The sequence below is a fragment of the Oncorhynchus masou genome, chromosome 20, assembly GCF_036934945.1.
Source record: "Oncorhynchus masou masou isolate Uvic2021 chromosome 20, UVic_Omas_1.1, whole genome shotgun sequence".
NCBI lineage: Eukaryota > Metazoa > Chordata > Actinopteri > Salmoniformes > Salmonidae > Oncorhynchus > Oncorhynchus masou.
Genome location: NC_088231.1, coordinates 17688418 through 17700676, shown reverse-complemented (window position 1 = coordinate 17700676; position 12259 = coordinate 17688418). Strand labels below are relative to the sequence as shown.

The following is a 12259-nucleotide window of genomic DNA, read 5'->3' as shown; positions in this document are numbered from 1 at the left end:
TAGTGAGTCACTATGCCAAAATTGCTGAACAGATTTTCAAGCTTGACAACTTAAAATTACCTTAGCAATCAGGGCTTGTAAGTTACTGATATATATATATATATATATATATATAAATATATATTGAAAGACAGGTGAAGAAACTTCAAACTTGTTTTCCTATTCACTTATCCTATTGTACACGATGAGCTAGCTAAACGGAGCATGTGGAGGATGCATATAAGGTAATGTGGATGGATTAGAAAATGCATTGCTTTACAATGACCATCACGGTGTACCCTTTCCATTCATACTAAATACCTTTGGTGACTTGACCTGCATACTCTATGAGAATGTCCATAGTGCATGATTTATGGCCTTAATGGAGGGGGGGATCTTATGACATTGCCAGCAGCAAGATTTGAGTTTGATTTCTGAAAAGACATCGCTTATAGCTTTCAAATGATATGTACAGGGCCCAAAACAACTGCTCAGAGTTGACCTGGTTACCATGACCTTTATGAATTATGAAGCCTGTAAGTGCTATATGTGCTTGTTTTTTTATTAACTAAATGCTTCATAATTCACAAAGTGATGATAGCTGAAGATGATCTCATAGAACAACACGTATAAGATCTCCTAAACCTGTGTTTACAACAGGACTTTTCTTTCTGAATTGATCCAAAACCCTATAAAAAAACAACATTCATTTCCCCATAGGCTTTGGCCAATGAGCCATGGCAGAATTAGTGCATACAATATAAGTATCTCATAAGAAGAGGTCTATGCTAATGCTAGCAAGCCTGCGTAGCTGTGCCTATCTCCATCATGGGTGGATAACATGATGACTCCAGTAACAACTAAAAGTACAACAATATCCAGTAATGTTTTACCACAAGGAAAAGGCGCTTGCTAGCATGAGTTAACTGCCAATACTTGAGTAGCCATCACAGTCAGAAAAGGTGAGGAACTCATGGAAATTAAATAGGAAATAGTTACCGATTTCTAACTATTTTCGAATACAAAGACGAAAAAAATATATCCTCACTCTTCTCATTAACAGCAAATGATTGCATCTTATAATTCTATTGACCTGTTTTGTTTGTTATGAATAAGCGTGTCATCATATCCCCACTAGAAACTGTGCGTACGGATGGTCTAAAGCAGTGATTCCCAAACGTTTTATAGTCGCCTTCAAACATTCAACCTCCAGCTGCGTTCCCACTCCAGCACCAGAGTCAGAGAAACTCTCAAATGTTGTTTTTCGTGGGAAGTGACAAAAAGCTCTTATAGGACCAGGGCACAAATAATAATATAATATTCATTAATTTTGCTCTTTATTTAAACGTCTTACATACAAAACCTTATTTGTTCATCGAAAATTGTGAATAAAAATCTACAGGTTAATGAGATCGGTGTGCTTGAAAGGATGCATGTAACTCTGCAATGTTGGGTTGTATTGGAGAGAGTCTCCGTCTTAAATCATTTTCCACACACAGAGTACACACAGCCTGTATTGAGTTTTCATGCAAGTGAGGGCCGAGAATCCACTCTCACATAGGTACGTGGTTGCAAAGGCCATCAGTGTCTTAACCAGGTCAGGATACTCTGAGCACAGCCCAAACAAGAAATCTGGCAATGGCTTTTGATTAAATTCCATTTTCACAGAACCGCTTGTTGCAATTTCGATGAGGCTCTCTTGTTCAGACATCGGTAAGTGGATTGGAGGCAGGGAATGAAAGGGATGTCAATTGTTTCAGGAAAGTACCTGCACAATTACGCACCCAACTCACTCAGGTGCTTTGCTATTTCACATTTGACATTGTCCATAAGCTTGAGTTCATTTGCACACAAAAAAATGATACAGTGATGGAAAGACCTGTGTGTTGCCCTTGTTAATGCAGACAGAGAAGAGCTCCAACTTCTTAATCATAGCCTCAATTTTGTTCCACACATTGAATGTAGTTGTGGAGAGTCCCTGTAATCCTAGATTCAGATAAAAAAACATCACCCAGATAGGCCAGTCGTGTGAGAAAGTCATCATCATGCAAGTGGTCAGACAAGTGAAAATTATGGTCAGCAAAGAAAAGCTCGTCTCCCAATTTAAAAAAACCTGTCAATACAAAGAAAGTCATGAGCTTAGATCAATTCCAGATGTTTTTGTTACGCCACTCTCATTCCTGCTCTTAAGCCACCATATGTCCTTTTAAAATCAAATAACTTATCTTCACAATCACCCACTCTCTAGTATTTTGAGCATCCCTTTGAAATCTTGCTCTTCCAAATATAATGTAATATTCTTGCTTGACCAGTTCTTCTCTGAGGCCAGAGAGACATTTGGTGAACACCAACTCCAAAAAACTTCCCCCTGGGCACAGACGTCAGTTCAACGTTTAGTTTTCATTTACATTTGATTGAGTTGTGAGAATTCAACATGAAATCCCACAATATGTGAATCTTGTAATTGGATTTAGGTTAAAAGTTGAGTGAGAAAAGACAAAATCCAAATGTTCCTTTATGTTGATAATATTTTTCAAATACAATTATGTGACAGTGACATCCTTTGTTGAAATGACGCGGAAACCAAGTTGATTCAACCAGTTTGTGCCCATGTTGTTCACTACATCAAAACTACCTGGTGATTTAATGAAACACCCCACTGGGATAAAACTGGTTTTAAATCACCGTTCTATCCAAAAAAATAATCATTCAATCAACCTTTAACATAAATCTAACGAAATGGTGACATTTTTTGTTGAATTCAAGGTTAGTGTAAATCAAAACTAGATGTTGAACTGACATCTGTGCCCATAGGGCCTGTTCTTGCTGAACCTCCAAGATACAGAACTTGAGTCTTTAGAACTAGACATTTTATCTGCTCGGCCAATAACTCCATGCTCTCTTTTTCAAAGTGGTCCTGCCAACTTAGTTGTCTGAGCAGAGTCTTTAATTCACACGACACATTAATCATATTATTTTACTTAAATGTTTTGCCAAAAGTAATTAACTACTGTAAACACTACGAAGATTTGAATTAAGTTAAACCAGGTATGTGATTCTGTTGAACATGTATGATGTAAACATACCTGTGTATGATGTCTGGCCTAGACTTTAAAAAAATGCTTTCCTCATTCCTCTCCTCATTAAAAAAAGTATTTTTCATTCCACTGAATCAGAGATCTCACGAGGACGTTCTTAACTTTTCATAGAAACGGATACCCCTGAACTACAGTGCCTAGTGTACATCTGCAGTTTTCCTTGCAGTTTTCCCAAAAACTCTAATTATGATGGCCATAATTATGGTATCTTGTACTGTATATTGAACAAAAATATGAACGCAACATGTAAAGTGTTGGTCCCGTGTTTCATGAGCTGAAATAAAAGATCACAGAAATGTTCCATATGCACAAAAAGCTTATTTCACTAGAAATTTGGGAACAAATGTTTACATCCCTGTTAATGAGCATTTCTCTTTGGCCAAGATGATCCCTTACAGGTGTAACAAATCAAGAAGCTGATTAAACAGCATGACACGGGTGCACCCGTGCTGGGGACAATAAAAGGCCACTCTGAAATGTGCAGTTTTGTCAAACAACACAATGCCACATCTCAAGTTTAGGGAGCTTACAATCGGCACGCTGACTGCAGGAATGTCCACCAGAGCTGTTTCCAGATAATTTAATGTTAATTTCTCTACCATAAGTTGCCTCCAATGTGGTTTTAGAGAATTTGGCAGTACGTCCATCTGGCCTCACAACCGCAGACCATGTGTAAGGTACTGGGTGTCTTGAAGGTGAAGTCAGGCGCAGGAAAGCAGAGAGTTCAATATAGTGCTCCTTTAATGCAGACACGGTGAACGACGGCCACCCCACTTTTGGGTGCTCAAACAAAATATCCCAGACACAGGGAATGAAAACAGTCCAGCACTAAATACACGAACACGTTTGTCTGTAGCAAACACCAGGGTTACAATGATCAATCCCGCACAAAGAAACGGGCGGGCCGGCTGAATAATAAAGCCCAACTAATACAACCAACTCAAAACAGGTGTAATCAATAAACACATAAGGAGGGGGAGACAAGAATCAGTGGCAGCTAGTAGGCCGGCGACGACGACCGCCGAGCGCCACCCGAATGGAAAGGGGAGCCACCATCGGTTGGAGTCATGACACCATGGATAACCATGCCAGCGAAGGACCTCCACATCTTGCTTCTTCACATGCGGGATTGTCTGAGACCAGCCACCTGTACAGCTGATGAAACTGAGGAGTATTTCTGTCTGTAATGAAGCCCTACACCTATTTGAACTCTGAGACTGTAGAGAACAGTGTAGCAATCTAAAACCACTCAGTTTGACCTATTTTGATGCATTTTTTGGGTAACGCAAAGCCTTACATTGAAAGCAATCTATGCAGATAGAGCACAGACCTGAACTCATACACTCATGAAAAGAATGTCCTTTTCAACATATAAATTCTTTCATATAAGTTCTTGGAATGGATACAAAGATTTTACACAAATTGATATGGAGATATTTTTGACACAAATGATGCCTGGAACCAACTCAGTGGCATTAAAATGTAAAATTATGACATGCCAACCCAATCAAGGCTTTCTGGTTTTAAACAAAACACTATACTTGTTATTGTTCAATTGTTTAATTTTTAAGCTAGAGCGTCACTTGAAGGTTGTTGTGATCTGAATGGTTTAGTGGAGGTTTGACACAACTGAAATGAGAAATAGTCAGTTGCCCGTCTGTCCCTCTCTTTTAGTCATATTGGGAACCAGATCTCCCCTTCTTTCCTTTTCCACTCCCATTCTATCTGATTTCACCTGTTTTCTGGAACACATCTAACTTGTGCCAACATGCCTCCCAGATGATTTCATCACAACATATCACCTATCATGTCCTGTTGTTGTAGTGTAAAAAAAACATGTTGACCCAGTTTACAATACACATGTGACTATATTAACTGTTATCAGACCAATAGTGTAGAATCACTAATAGATCACATTTAAGTGTCTACATTTGGTATTAAAATATGTCTCTTCAGATCATAATGCGTCCTTTATGTTTCTAGACAACACCAGGATCGTATACGAACCAAGCTGAATTTGTCCAATAAGAAATGTCTGTTTTCGTTTTCCATTGTGAAATATTTTGCTAATGAGTACATCCCCAAATTTGGTCAATCGTGGCCATGATCCTATAACATGTTGCATGTTTATTCAAGGTGTAAATGGGGGCTTAACCTGCTAACAAGTATCGGGAGAGAGAACTTTTTTTTAATGTTCCCCTGATGTTCGAGTGTCCAGTTTCCATCAGTCCTGGGAACATTCTAGTGCCGTGAAAAAGTATTTGCCCCTTCCTCATCCAAAACCTAATATTAGACAAAGGGAACCTGAGTGAACAAATAACACAATTGCATACTTATTTGATTTATTTCATAACAAAGTTATGCAACACCCAATGCCCCTGTGTGAAAAAGTAATTGCCCCCTTATACTTAATAACTGGTTGTGCCACCTTTTAGCTACAATGACTCCAACCAAACACTTCCTGTAGTTGTCTTTCTCGTTGCTTTGGAGGAATTATGGCCCACACTTCCATGCAGAACTAATTTAACCCAGCCACCATTTGTGGGTTTTCAAGCATGAGCTGCTTGTTTCAAGTCTTTCCACATCTCAATTGTGGGATGAGGTCTGGACATTGACTGGGCCATTCCAAAAGTTCAAATGTGTTGCTTTTCAGGTATTTCATGTAGACTTGATTGTGTGTTTTGGATCATTGTCTTGCTGCATTACCCAGCTGCTCTTCAGCTATAGCTCACAGACGGATGGCCTGACAATCTCCTGTAGAATTCTCTGATACAGAGCAGAATTCTTGGTTCCATCTATTAAGGCAAGTCGTCCAGTTCCTGAGGCAGAAAAGCATCCCAAACCATCACACAACCACCACCATGCTTGACCCTTTGTATACAGTGTTTGGTTTTCGCCAGGCATAATAGGACCCATGTCGTCCAAAAAGGTATACTTTTGACTCATCTGTCCATATAATATTCTTCCAAGAGTCTTGATGTTCATCCAAGGTCTTCCAGGTGTTTTTTTGGAAAACTTGAGTCAACTTTTTGGATGACATGGGTCCCATTAAGTAGGATGAAAAACCCTCCTATGAGTAATGCTTGTGTTAGCAGAAAGCACAAGCATTTCAAAATGACCAATTTCAACACACTCACCTAGAGTACATAGAGCGTATCTTTGAGATCTTTCTTATCCAAAGCAAATCAGTTTCCAGTAAATTTTTATCTTGAGGCCAGAGGAAACAAGACAGAATAGAGGCATTAGGTAAACATAAACTCTGAAAAACGTTGGTATTGAATCCAATGCTTAGTATTGGATTGATGATGTAGTCGAGTAGGAAATAACCTCAACAAGACCCATAATCTGACTATGTAATTTGCATATACAAAGTCTAGCAAACGTTTGAATGGTCATGAGAAGCAAATATCAAGTATTTAATAACAAAGTAAATTGAACGGATTCACATACAGTACCAGTCAAAAGTTTGGACACACCTACTCTATCAAAGGTTTTTTCTTAATTTGTACTATTTTCTAGAATTATAGTGAAGACATCAAAACCAGGAAATAACACATTTGGAATCATGTAGTAAACAAAAAAATGTATATTTTATATTTGAGATTTGTCGAAGAATCTACCCTTTGCCTTGATGACAGCTTTGTACGCTCTTGGCATTCTCTCAACCATCTTCACCTGGAATGCTTTTCCAACAGCAGTCTTGAAGGAGTTCCCACATATACTGAGCCCTTGTTGGCTGCTTTACCTTCACTCTGCGGTCCAACTCATTCCACACCATCCCAATTGGGTTGAGGTCAGGTGATTGTGGAGGCCATGTCATCTGATGCAGCACTCCATCACTCTCCTTCTTGGTCAATAGCCCTTACACAGCCTGGAGGTGTGTTGGGTCATTGTCCTGTTGAAAAACAAATGATAGTCCCACTAAGAGCAAACCAGATGGGATGGCGTATCACTGCAGAATGTTGTTGTAGCCATGTTGGTTAAGTGTGCCTGGAATTCTAAATAAATCACAGTGTCACCAGCAAAGCACCCCCACACCACCTCCTCCATGCTTCGCGGTGTGAACTACACATGAGGAGATCATCCATTCACCTACTTCGCATCACAAAGACTCAGCGGTTGAAAAGAAAAATCTCAAATTTGGACTCATCAGACCAAAGGACAGATTCACACTGGTTTAATGTCCATTGCTCGTGTTTCTTGGCCCAGGCGAAGTCTCTTCTTATAATTGGTGTCCTTTAGTAGTGGTTTCTTTGCAGCAATTCAACCATGAAGGCCTGATTCACACAGTCTCCTCTGAACAGTTGATGCCTGTTACTTGAACCTTGTGAAGCATTTATTTGGGCTGCAATTACTGAGGCTGGGAGATTTCATTAACTTATGCTCTGCAGCTGTCACGACTTCCGCCGAAGTTGGTACCTCTTCTTGTTCGGGCGGCGTTTGGTGGTCGACGGTCTTCTAGCCATCACCGCTCCACCTTTCATTTTCCATTTGTTTTGTCTTGTTTTCCCGCACACCTGGTTCACATTCCCTCATCAGACTAAATGTACATTACCCTCCGTTTCCCCCATGGCTGTGTGTGAAATTGTTCTATGTGTAGGGTGTTACGCCACAGGTTGGCTTGCACTAGGTTTGTTTGTTTTGTTTAAAGCGGTTCATATTACCGTGGTTGTGCTTTGTGCTGCCTCGCCTGTGCCTTTGCGCCAGGGTGTATATTAAGTTATCCTGTTATCACCCATCTCTGCTCTCCTGCGCCTGACTTCCCGGCAACCAGTCACTCACCCTGTTACAGCAGCAGAGGTAACTCTGGGTCTTCCTTTCCTGTGACGGTCCTCATGAGAGCCAGTTTCATCATAGCTCTTGATGGTTTTTTCGACTGCACTTGAAGAAACTTCTTGATATTTTCTGGATTGACTGACTTTCATGTCTTAACTTCTTGACGCTACCTATCCCGTTAGCAGGATAATTGTCATCAACAACCGCTGAATTTCAGAGCGCCACATTCAAATAATATTACTAAAAATATTTATATTCATGAAATCACAAGTGCAATATAGCAAAACACAGTTTAGCATTTTGTTAATCCACCTGTCGTGTAAGATTTTGAAAATATGATTTACATCGAAAGAAATCCAAGCATTTGTGTAACTTTATCGATCACTAGACAAAACATTATGAACACCTAGCATCAAAGTAGCTTGGTCACGAAAATCAGAAAAGCAATCAAATTAATCGCTTACCTTTGATGATCTTCGGATGTTTTCACTCACGAGACTCCCAGTTACACAATAAATGTTCCTTTTGTTCCATAAAGATTATTTTATATCCAAAATACCTCCGTTTGTTTGGCGCGTTATGTTCAGAAATCCACAGGCTCGAGCGGTCACGACAACGCAGATGAAAATTCCAAATAGTATCCATAATGTCCACAGAAACATGTCTAACGTTTTTTATAATGTATCCTCAGGTTGTTTTTAAAATATATAATCGATAATATATCAACCGGCGCTGTCTTTTTCAGTAGGAGAGGGAGAGACGATGGCTGCACAAGCTCATGCAAACACCTGACACGATGTTATCTTTCTCGCTCATTTTTCAAAATAAAAGCCTGAAACTATGTCTAAAGACTGGTGACACCTTAAGGAAGCGACAGGGAAAGTAATCTGGTTGATATCCCTTTAAATGGAGCGAAGGCAGTCTATGGAACATGGAGCTTTCAAAATAGAGGCCACTTCCTGGTTTGATTTTCCTCAGGTTTCACCTGCAATATCAGTTCTGTTATACTCATGAAGCTGGTTTAGAGAATGCCAAGAGTGTGCAAAGCATCAAGGCAAAGAGTACCTACTTTGAAGAATTTGAAATATAAAATATATTTTGATTTGATTAACACTTTTTTGGTTACTACATGATTCCATGTGTTATTTCATAGTTTTGATGTATTCACTATTACTCCATCATGTAGAAATATAAGTTTTTGTTACAGGGTGGAGTATACCTGTGAAAGTCATATAACAGAAGTGTGAGATGAACTAATATGTTCTGCTGATTGGAGAAGCTGCTTTCGTCTGCCGGTCAGTCATGGGAATCTATTACTAAAGGTTGTGAATTGACCTTGTACAAGGTAACATTGTTGAGGTCCTTTGAGTAATTCTTCTAGAAAAACCTCCAGCCCTATCACTGGGTGTGAACACATCTGGCACATTTGACAGCCAATGGACAAAGTTACCCTGGATAAGAGTGTGCTAAAAAAATAAGGAGAGTGAATGTGCAGGTGGTTAGATGTGAATATGCAGGGGGTTAGATGTGATTAGAAGTCCAACTTAACCTCTGGTTATAATTACATAGAGTTACCCAGACACATGTTTTATTTACGTTTCTTTACCTTTCTTGGAGGAAAGAAAGGGCAGACTCCTTAAGTGGGATGTGATTTGTTCCCTCGGCGGGTGTGGCTGAATTATTGATTCATTATTGTGTGTGTATGTGTGCATGACACAGCCTAACACACACTCAGGGCACACACACACTCCCCCGTGGATACACCTGATAAATCCCTTAGATTAAAAACGGGTTGCCAGAATCAATAACCTAGTAATCCATCTTGGCTATTCATAAAAGTGCAATATCACGAAACAACAACAGTTTGTCTGCACAGATGGACTGTTTGTTTTCTTCTAGTTCTATTTCCCTGACAGTTGTTCAGAGTAGACTTTCCAGCGCTAAGTAACTAATACTCTTTCATCTTAAAAGTGAGCCACTCTCTCAAGAGTCATTGTCAGAGGTCAGTGGAATGATGATTGCTTTAGGGGGAGTTAAAGCTCCATTAATCAGAGGGGGATTAGGGGAATACCTGGCAACCGTCCTCCCTCAGACAAAGTCCTCTCCATTCTATAGAGTCCTGATAGACAGCGGTTCCCAGGGCTCCTGACCCTGAATAACAAAAAAGGCTTTGAGCCACTTAGAGCTGGCTACCCTGCATTGCAATGATTGTGAGATAAAATACAGTGTTGGGTCTCCAGTTGGTCACAAAGTTATTCAATTGATCACACCAATCCAGTGTTTTACTAGTGGTTGGTTTCCATGCCTGCATATATTCAAGAATGTAAATGATAATTGAACAGATATATTCAAGAATGTAAATGATAATTGAACAGAGTACCAGATTTCAGACTGTAGCTACCTTTTTAAGTAGTTAATGCACAGCTGTTTTAAACAACAGTTGTGTGGACTACCTTACATTTAAGGGTTCTAAAGCAAAGATTCAGTAATTCAAGTTAAATTGACTAAAGTGAAATATGTCAGTGTGTATAATGGCCTCTCTCTTCCCAGGAATAATTTAGTAAATTTAGTGGCCTAAAGTGCTTCAGGAAAGCAGACGAGCACCATTCGTCTTAAAATTATGTAGCAATAATGTCGATAACTACACTCGGAAACGGAGCAAACCAGAGAATGATTATTCAATTATACAAGTGTGTTTTTCTCTCTGGCTCGCTTGTGCCTAGCTTTCACTGTTCCCTCAGCGCGAGCTGCCTGGGGCTCAGCAGATAGCTAACACTTCTCTGAGCGCGAGCTGCCTGGCACTCAGCAGATAGCTAACACTGTTCTCTGAGCGTGAGCTGCCTGGCACTCAGCAGATAGCTAACACTGTTCCCTCAGCGCGAGCTGCCTGGCACTCAGCAGATAGCTAACACTGTTCCCTCAGCGCGAGCTGCCTGGCACTCAGCAGATAGCTAACACTGTTCCCTCGGCAGATAGCTAACACTGTTCCCTCGGTGCGAGCTGCCTGACACTCAGCAGATAGCTAACACTGTTCCCTCAGCGCGAGCTGCTTGGTACTCAGCAGATAACTAACACTGTTCCCTCAGCGCGAGCTGCCTGACACTCAGCAGATAGCTAACACTGTTCCCTCAGCACGAGCTGCCTGGCACTCAGCCTATAGCTAACACTGTTCCCTCAGCGCGAGCTGCTTGGTACTCAGCAGATAACTAACACTGTTCTCTCAGCGCGAGCTGCCTGACACTCAGCAGATAGCTAACACTGTTCCCTCAGCACGAGCTGCATGGCACTCAGCCTATAGCTAACACTGTTCCCTCAGCGCGAGCTGCCTGGCACTCAGCAGATAGCTAACACTGTTCCCTCAGCACGAGCTGCCTGGCGCTCATTAGATAGCTAACACTGTTCCCTCAGCACGAGCTGCCTGGCACTCAGCTAATACTGTTCCCTCAGCGCGAGCTGGCTGGCGCTCAGCAGATCTTAACAGACATATTGTCTTTTGTTTTCTTTCTTTACCCTAATTTCTTCATCACATCAATCTCCAATGCACCACCTGACAAGTTGTTCTACACAGGAGCATGACGAAAGGTAAAGCACATATCCTGTCTCACATCCCCAATACATTGCTAGGTGCTTTCAGTGTTGACAGCACCAACATACAACAACCCATGTACAAAAACACTGCAACACAAATAAGTTACAGCGTGAAATCGCCGCTATCCCATTCAGACCTTAGATGACCAAACTACATCTCTCATAATTTAACGCCAGCACCAGTCGGCAGTTTAGCTAACTGTCTGCATCACAGAAAGGCATGCTAGCTAGCAACAGAAGCACTTTTAGCACTCTGTAAACTATATTAACAACAATAAAACTCTGAAAGTTACATGTTTCAATAGTCTTACACTCCTTTATAACAATATCTACAGCATTAACCTTGGGATGTTTTATTTATTTCACGTTATGGACTTCTACAGAGGAGTAATCTGCAACACATACCTTTCTCTCTCAGTGTTTTCTCGGACTGAGGAGAACGGGAGCTACGGGTAGTACCAGGGTGTTAGTAGGTGACACAAGCACCCAGATGAAATAAAATACATTTAATGAAACAAAACCCGAAGATGTTAACATCATTCAGCTACTGTAGCTGCCTACCTAATATCAACAGACAGCACCAGTAGCGCAACAATTAAAAAGAAACACCAAAAGTAAAGTTCCTGGCGATCATGGCAATCTGACTCCCCCCTTCTGTCTGAACTTGGAATATTCCTGTTCGCGGGCTTTGGCCACTGACCCTCAACCTGGTCGTTCTGTTCTGCATTGTGTACTATTCTAATAATTAGAAGTTTGATGGAATAACCATTTTAACTCTACTACACACTGTATACTGTGATGCACTGTATAGTGTACTG

The 12259-nt window shown here is 40.6% G+C and overlaps 1 protein-coding gene and 1 long non-coding RNA gene across 4 annotated transcripts in view; both read right to left on the bottom strand.

Moving 5' to 3' along the window:
- The window catches only part of LOC135507075 (hydroperoxide isomerase ALOXE3-like), a 115475-nt gene that overhangs the window by 66289 nt on the left and 36927 nt on the right, over nt 1-12259 (bottom strand). The gene's annotated exons all lie outside the window — the stretch shown is intronic.
- Nucleotides 5407-11867, bottom strand: LOC135507073 (uncharacterized). 3 transcript variants are annotated; one of them, XR_010450599.1, is made up of 4 exons: nt 11847-11867; nt 6698-6972; nt 6215-6284; nt 5407-5896 (listed from the first exon to the last, which is right to left on the bottom strand). It is a non-coding gene; the product is annotated as an uncharacterized LOC135507073 (long non-coding RNA). The 3 variants fall into 3 exon arrangements; XR_010450601.1 differs by having other exon boundaries at nt 6753-6972; XR_010450600.1 differs by having other exon boundaries at nt 6823-6972.